Source organism: Miscanthus floridulus, chromosome 14, assembly GCF_019320115.1.
Source record: "Miscanthus floridulus cultivar M001 chromosome 14, ASM1932011v1, whole genome shotgun sequence".
NCBI lineage: Eukaryota > Viridiplantae > Streptophyta > Magnoliopsida > Poales > Poaceae > Miscanthus > Miscanthus floridulus.
The window spans coordinates 77,967,554-77,976,564 of NC_089593.1; the positions used below are offsets into that span (position 1 = coordinate 77,967,554).

Genomic DNA, 9,011 nt, shown 5'->3' on the forward strand with positions numbered 1-9,011 from the left:
CTCTCTAATTCATATCATCTGATTCTTTACATGTATAAGGCCTATCCCGATTTGCAGAATAGTTTTATACAAAAAAAAACAACAACAAAAGAATTGGCACAGCAGCAGTTAGAAGGGTGTAATTAAGAAGATGGTATAGGGCAACGACTACAGATCTCAGTTACAACAGCAAAAAAATCATATCAATCCTCTGACTCCAGATACGAGTACTTCATTAGGCAATCTAACTAATTACAGGGGAGTGTGTGTCAGGCGATGGAAGCTGTATGTTGGAGCAGGAAAAAACCCTGACCTATTCAGGACCAGGAATGGCTACTTGTGAGGACATGCTGTGTGCGGTTGTGTCGGTAGTGTCTTCTTCTTTCTCGACCTGCCGCCGCTTCCAAACTCGTCATTCCACTCAGAAATTTGGGCCATGGTTTCTGAATCAGATGGAAAGCTAGCACACACCTACAGTGAAAAGCTCAACTGATTATCATGTGCTTATAACATGTGCTAAGGGAAAAGGTAATCTTAACAGCAGAAGTGCCCATAGCATGCCAGAAATAGGTAGGAATTAATTATTCCTTCACCTGTCCAAGCGCAAATTTCAAGTCATCCATTCCAAATGGGCGAATGTCCTCCCTTCCATACAACGGAGGCTCAGGCCAACCTTCAGCTATTGACAGACTCTTCTCCTGTATCAAACAAATGATATTTTAGCGCTACCAAGAGAGAGATGGTGTGAGATGCATCAAAACGGCTAAACCATAGATGGAGGTTCTGCGCACACCTTCTTTTCCTTCTCAATAATTTCACGAATGGGACGATGTGTCACAGTTACACAGAGATTCTGCAGGGAAGGGATCATTATGATAAGTTTGCAATCCCTTCTCATTTCTGAAGAGTCTTAAGGCATAGCAACATACCTTCAAGTCACTTTCTGAATATCCATCAGCCATTTTGGCAATTGATTCAAGATCCACATCTGGTTCTAATGTTTCTTTGGATAGTATTACTTTCAAAATATTTTCTCTATTTGACTTGTCAGGAAGGCTCACCAATAATCTGCCAATAAGACTTGGTGCAAAGAGTTAAGGAATGGACACAAAATCAGTCTAGTTCAGGGGATCATAAAAGCTTACCTGCGAGGAAACCTTCGAATAACAGCATCATCAAGGTCAAATGGCCTATTTGTGGCTCCAAGAACTTGCTCTTTAGTATGCAAACCATCCCAATGTATCATAAATTCATTTTTCATCTTGCGCGTTGCCTCATGCTCCGTTGGTCCTCCCCTCATTCCTAGCAAACTGTCAACCTGTTATTAAAGGAAAAGACACAGTTGTGAGTGCAAAACGCAGAATAAAACAATGGACAACCCATTTACTTGCACACCCTCATCAACAAATATTACTGCAGGAGATAGTTTACTAGCTAGAGAGAAAATGGCCTTGACGTATTTCTCTTGATCTCCAACCCACTGAACAAAAAAAAAAAATTGTCATCAGATTTAATGGAACATCTTCTGAACAAAAAATAGCACCCAGAACCGAGTTTCTGCACCCCCCCCCCCCCCCCCCCCTCCAATGCGAATACCAACTGTTTCTGTTGAATAGTACCTTTGAAGTAATGCTTGACATTGATACATTGATAAAGTTTGCACCTGCCTCAGTTGCTACTGCTTTTGCAAGCATTGTTTACCTGTTCCAGGAGGTCCAAAGAGCAGTATTCCCTTCACAGGCTGCCATAAAGAAATGCATTGGTAGTACTTCCAAATGTAACTGATAGTTAGTAGGCAAATATGTCGGGCCACTTTGCTCTTTTAAAATTAGGCGAGCACCTTCGTTAGCTGCCCTTTGCTGTACAATTCAGATCTTTGCAGAGGGAGCATTATCCCTCAGTGTATCTTCCAAATTGTCCAGGGCTCCAACGTTCGCAAAGGTAACTCCAGTGTCATTAGGTGAGATAATATTTGATAGAAGATTTTTCTCAAATTCATTCTCTGTGACCACATCCTGAAAAAACAACTTGCATGAATTTGAGTATCAGGGACTTGTAACCAGATACATATAGAGATGGAGGGGTCACACCATTAGTGCATTCTTTGATCTCTTAGCTCCACTGTGTGCATTCTGTAACATACTGAATCCATGCTTTGAGCCTGTATCCGCAATGCTACTTAGCATTCCACAGAAGGATCAATTGATGTTTATATTAGCATCGTATTTTTACCTTTCGATTGGAAGTACCCATTTGCCATCATTTGGGGGTTCACTGTCATGAAGGTGATAACTAATAGCATATCCAACAATCTTTCCCAAATCTGAAGTAAATCAAAACAATATATATTTTTTTACAATAGTGTTATTATTGAAATGAAGGATGAAAGAATTGGTCCATGAGCAACAAAGGTAGAAACACCTTACTTTCATTAGTTAGTAATTGATCTTTGTGAAGGAACTTGTGATGCCTAAGAGGGGGGGGGGGGGGGGGGGGGGGGTTGAATTAGACAACTTAAAATTTCTACTCTTTGAACTTTGGCCTCTAATTCCACCGTAGCAAAACCTATGCAAGAAAGTAATCTATCTAAATGTGCAACTACGGTTTTGCTAATGTGTTGCTATCTCTAACGTAAAAGAGTCTTGCAACTTAGGTTCTAATCCTATCAACTAAGTTAGGAAAGTAAAGCACACAACCTAGATAACAATGTAAATGCGGAAGGTAAAGATGATGTAGAGATGCAAACTCCCGTCGACGACTCCGGTATTTTTACCGAGGTATCGAGAAGCACTCAAGCTTCCTCCTACTCCTCGTTGGAGCCTCTCGCAAGGGCCAAGCACCCGGTCGGGTAACTCCGTGGATAGCCCCGGGCCTTCCCCATGCGCAAGTGGGTCTCCGATGTGCCTTCGGCAAGCCTCTCCCCGACCGCTCCCCGCCGTCTTCACTATCAAGTTTCCGGCCGAACCGCCGCGGGCCTTGTTCCCTTCGGTACACGGTGGCAGCCACACCACAAACACGGTTGGTGTGATCTCGCAAGACTATAAGCCCCTCCGATATACAACAACGGTGCGCGCAAGCATCAAATGATAAGAGGTATGCAAACCTCACTAAATACTAGGCCTAAACCTAGAGCAAGCGCATAAGCGGTGGTCTAATCAACCTAACCACTTCGCAAAGCACCTACACTAATCACCTAATGAATTACTAAGCACTATGCAAGTGGAGATCACTAAAATGTTGTATCAACACCCTTGATGTGTTTCCTCAGGTCTCCCTCTTTCCAAATGGCCGGTTGAGGGGTCTATTTATAAGCCCCATGGAGAAACTAGCCGTTGGAACAAAGTCCAGCAACTCTGGCTAGCACCAGGCGCGACTTGCGCCGACACCGGACGCGTCCGGTCTCTCACAATGGCAACCTGGCCTTCTGCGCGCAGACTTGATCGAACGCTGAGTGCATCCGGTCATATGCCACCAGACGCGTCCGGTCGCAACTGCGCCTCTCTAGAACCTCTCTGCATGACGATCGGACGCTACTGTTCCCGCGTCCGGTCGATCATCACCCAGCGTCCGGTCAATACTGAGCTGTTGCTTCGATGGTGAACAATGTCATCATCGCGTCCGGTCACTTGCAGCCTCTGCGTCCGGTCACTCGGGCAGGCGCCTTCGCGCTAGGGTTTAGTACCAGACCCGTCCGGTCAGTGCGTCCGGTCAGAGCGTCCGGTCGCTATCTGAACCCTATCTTTACTTGTTTCTTCACGATCTTTGCGCCTGGCTTGGTTCCATCTTCGTGTCTTGGACTTTGCTTGATCCTTTATGTCTTCTATGCATCTTCTAATGTCTTTCTTGAGGTGTTGATCATCGGATCATCACGTCGCCATCGTCCAAGTCACGTTTGCACCCTATTGGACTACAAAACAAACACTTGCAAATACATTAGTCCAATTTGATTATGTTGATCATCAAACATCAAAATCCAAAACTAAATGGGCCGGGGTCTATTTTCCTTACAATCTCTCCCCTTTTTGGTGATCGATGACAATACGACCAAAACAAGCAAATAATAAAAATTTTAGAAATGAAAAACTATCTACTTGCTAGGATGCAATGCAAAGGGCAAGGTTATATGAAGCTAAAAGATACCACATGTAAACATCTTTGGAAACTTATCTTGCCCTTGCAAATGTCCCCACATGGCATTACGGATTTAAGCCTCCCCCTAACTCCATAATCCACTATCATTCCTTTCTCGGACCATTACCACTTGTAAATTATTATGATCAGGGCTTGTTTTTGGTCAAATTATTATGATCAGGGCTTGCTTTTGGTCCTGCAAATTCTCCCCCTTTGGAATCAAACACTGAAAAGGAAGACATTAGTAGCACAAGGGAGGGTCAAATTTTGTGATCCTTTGAATGTGGAGTGGAATAGATCACAAAACTTGACTTTCACATTACATAGGCTAAGCTCCGCCTAAATATATGCATACATATGATGGAGGGTGAAATATATGCATAATCGGCAAATTAATGCACAAGGGAGTTTAATCTATATAATGCACGGAAAAAGCATATAAATATCAAATTGAAGTCAACACAATGATATCGGTTAGGAATACCACATGTAGAAACCAATTTGAATGACACCACTTGAAATGGATGGTGGTCATTTGAATTTTGATGCTTATCTCCGGGGACTACATTTTCCTTGCAATGAGACTACTACACATATGATAATCTTGAAAGGGTGTTAGTCTCAAAGTATCCAACTTGTAGAGTAACATCCCCCTAAATTTGTGCATACAAGTATGGAATACTTGTAGGAGACATGCACATTGATTTTGGAATAAAAAATACCACTTGAAGGATGATATCACATAAATGTGAGGATCATTTTCAAAAGTGATAATCGGGGAAATTATCTACAATTTGGACTTTGACACGTATTAGATAAATAATTGTTAAATAAGTTATGTGCTGTGCTCCTAAACAATTTAAACCATGTAGGTTTGCTCCAAGGGTAAGAGTGATACCGAGCAAGCCTACCATATGATTTACCTAGTATATGCATGATAAAAGATTAAACATGCAAATGCAAACCTAGGTACGAAAAGGAACTAGATGCTAATTGAGATTGCAAGAAATTAAATCTAGTTACCTACCATGGTAAGGGGAATTTGGGTCCATAGTATTCACTAACCCACTTGGCAATTGCATGATCCAATGTGATGCATCCCATGAAATACACCCAAAACTTTGCCAAGTCTCCAAATTCCCCGAAGTCCATTAGACTTCTCACTTCCCTTTTGGGATCCAAACCTTCTTGGTGTTTTTCATGTTGGAAATGATCTCCTTAGGCACCCAAATGCGTTTGGCCTCATTGTTGGCTTGCTTATTCACCTTGATGGACACCACCTTGTCATTCTTCTTCTTCTTCAAGAGATAAGGTGTGGAGGCCTTCTTATTCACCTTGTTGGTGTAGGTGTTGGAGAGCTTGCTTGTTTGCTTTTTGTTTTTCTCTTTCTTCTTTGCTCCTCCCCCATTCTTCATCTTGCACTCATAGGACTTGTGGCCTTCTTTGTGGCATACGTAACAAACCATGGTTTGTCCTTCATCAAGCTTCTTCACTCCCTTGATGGTGTTATCTTGATGAAGTTAGTCTTGCTCCGTCTTGCCTTTCACTTGAGTCAAGTCCATGGTGAGGCGAGCCACTTCTTGCTTGAGTTGCTCATTCTCCATTGTAACCTCTTGTGTGCATGTTTCTACAACAACTTTCTCAACACAACCTTGGTTGCACAAAGATGAGTCTAAACATAAATCATTACAAGAAGTAGAGGCATCCTTTTTAGGCATGCCAAAGATTGAACTTTTCCTTTTAGGTGCCCTGGTGGGGGTTGTACCAACGGCTTCAAGATTAGCAACTTTATTAGTTAGCTCATCACAATGTTTGCATATGGTTTCCATTTTAGCAAGCAAACTTTTATAAGCATCTTATGTGCTAGCTAACTTTTCTTTTAATTTTTTCATTTTTCTTTACTAGTTGCTCATCATTGATTGTGCATTCATTTGTGTTTGCACTAGCCTCAAGTTGCTCAATTTTAGTAGATAGCTCCACATTAAGATTGACAAATGTTTCATATTGTTCAAGCATGGTAGCATAAGTTTGTTGTGAGCTATCTAATTTTTCTTTCAATTTTTCAAGCTTCTTTTGTTGACTAGTGTAAACCTTAGCAAAGTTAAGATTTTCTTGCACAATTTCATCATAAAAAGGTAGCTCATTATTACTATCACTATCATTGTCACTATCACTAGGGATAGGTTTTTTGTTACCTCGTGCCATAAGGCACACACGTGAAGTGCTTGATGATGAATGCTTGTGCCCGCGCCTCTTGTGATGGTCTTCTTCTTCACTTGAAGAATCATCCCATGACCTTATTGATGTGAGGGCTTTGTTCTTGCACGCCTTCTTCTTTGTCTTGGGTGTGGGCTTGTTTGGAAAATTTCCACAAAGTCTATAGCATCCTTTCTTTCTTTGCTCATTTCTTTGATTGGTGAAAATGAAATCTTGAATTTGAATGGGCACACCCTTGACATTGAGCCTTTGGATCATCTTCTCCACCTTGTTGATAAGTTTGATTGATTCTTCATCAAGGTCGGAGGTGGAGGAGGAAGATTGATCATCATCACTTGATTCTTCATCATCATCATCCTCATCTTCATCATCTTCTTCATCCTCACTTGAGGAGCTTGAGCTTGAGCTTGTATCTACTTGCTTGCCCTTCACCTTCTTTTTCTCACTACATGTGAGAGCTTTGCCTTTGCTTGATGAAGAGGCTTCGTCTTGACCCATTTTGCGTGACATCTCAAATACCACAATTTTGCCAATCACAATGGCCGGGGTCATGGTGCTCAAGTCTTCCAAGTTGTGGAGGATGGTGATGATGCTTGCATATTTCTTTTGGGGTAGCACGGAAGATGATCTTCCTCACGATGTCCGCATCACCTAGTTTTGTCAATCCTATAGAATTGAGCTCATTGATAATTAGATTCAAACGAGAATACATATCACAAACAAGCTCATCATCATTCATTTCAAAAGAATCATAACTTTGTTGAGCTAGGCAATGTTTTTGCTCACGGACATTACTTGTGCCATCATGGAGCTCTTGGAGTTTTAGCCAAATTTCATGTGCCGTTTTTAAAGTGAATACTTGGTTAAACACATCCATGCTAAAAGATTCAAACAAGCAATTTTGAGCTCTAGCATTGAAATGAATTTCTTTTTCTTCACTCTTTATGGGTTTATCGGGATTCTTAATGTGTTTCATCCCGTCACGAGTGACTCTCCAAACACCTAAGTCTACCGCCTCAAGGTGACAAACCATTCTAGCAGTATAGTAGGGGAAGTTAGTGCCGTCAAAGTGTGGAGGCCTAGAGGTATCCATCCCAACCACTCTTAGTAGCGTTGGCTCAACGACGGTTAAGCCAAAAGTCCAAATTGAGCCAACCGGCTCTGATACCAATTGAAGGAACTTTTGACGCCTAAGAGAGGGGGGTGAATTAGGCAACTTAAAATTCTACTCTCTGAACTTTGGCCTCTAATTCCACCTTAGCAAAACCTATGCAAGAAAGTAATCTATCTAAATGTGCAACTATGGTTTTGCTAATGTGTTGCTATCTCTACCGCAAAAGAGTCTTGCAACCTAGGTTCTAATCCAATCAACTAAGCTAGGAAAGTAAAGCACGCAACCTAGATAACAATGTAAATGCGGAAGGCAAAGATGAGGTAGAGATGCAAACTCTCATCGACGACTCCAGTATTTTTACCGAGGTATCGAGAAGCACTCAAGCTTCCCCCTAGTCCTTGTTGGAGCCCCTCGCAAGGAATCCCTTGCAAGGGCCAAGCTCCCGATCGGGTAACTCCGTGGATAGCCCTGGGCCTTCCCCATGCGCAAGTGGGTCTCCGATGTGCCTTCGGCAAGCCTCTCCCCGACCGCTCCCCACCGTCTTCACTATCAAGTTTCTGGCCGAACCACCGCGGGCCTTGTTCCCTTCGGTACACGGTGGCAGCCACACCACAAACGCGGTTGGTGTGATCTCGCAAGACTATAAGCCCCTCCGATGTACAACAACGGTGTGCAAGCACCAAATGATAAGAGGTATGCAAACCTCACTAAACACTAGGCCTAAACCTAGAGCAAGCGTATAAGCGGTGGTCTAATCAACCTAAGCACTTCGCAAAGCATCTACGCTAATCACCTAATGAATCACTAAGCACTATGCAAGTGGAGATCACTAAAATGGTGTATCAACACCCTTGATGTGTTTCCTCAGGTCTCCCTCTTTCCAAATGGCCGGTTGAGGGGTCTATTTATAAGCCCCATGGAGAAACTAGCCATTGGAACAAAGTCCAGCAACTCTGGCTAGCACCAGATGTGACTTGCGCCGACACTGGACGCGTCCAGTCACTCACAATGGCAACCTGGCCTTCTGCGCATAGACTTGATCGGACGCTAAGTGCATCCGGTCACATGGCACCGGACGCGTCCGGTCGCAACTGCGCCTCTCTGGAACCTCTCTGCATGACGATCGGACGCTACTGTTCCCGCGTCCGGTCGATCATCACCCAGCGTCCGGTCAATACTGAGTTGTTGCTTCGATGGTGAACAATGTCATCATCGCGTCCGGTCACTTGCAGCCTCACCATCCGGTCACTCGGGCAGGCACCTTCGCGGTAGGGTTTAGCACCAGATGCGTCCGGTCAGTGCGTCCGGTCGCTATCTGAACCCTGTCTTTACTTGTTTCTTCGCGATCTTTGCGCCTGGCTTGGTTCCATCTTCATGTCTTGGTCTTTGCTTGATCCTTTATGTCTTCTATGCATCTTCTAATGTCTTTCTTGAGGTGTTGATTATCGGATCATCACGTCGCCATCGTCCAAGTCACGTTTGCACTCTATTGGACTACAAAACAAACACTTGCAAATACATTAGTCCAATTTGGTTATGTTGATCATCAAACACCAAAATCCAAAACTAA

The 9,011-nt window shown here is 43.1% G+C and overlaps 1 pseudogene; it reads right to left on the reverse strand.

Moving 5' to 3' along the window:
• Positions 1-312: 312 nt before the first annotated feature.
• LOC136503818 (outer mitochondrial transmembrane helix translocase-like) lies at positions 313-2,131 on the reverse strand (annotated as a pseudogene).
• Between the last annotated feature and the right edge of the window lie 6,880 nt (positions 2,132-9,011).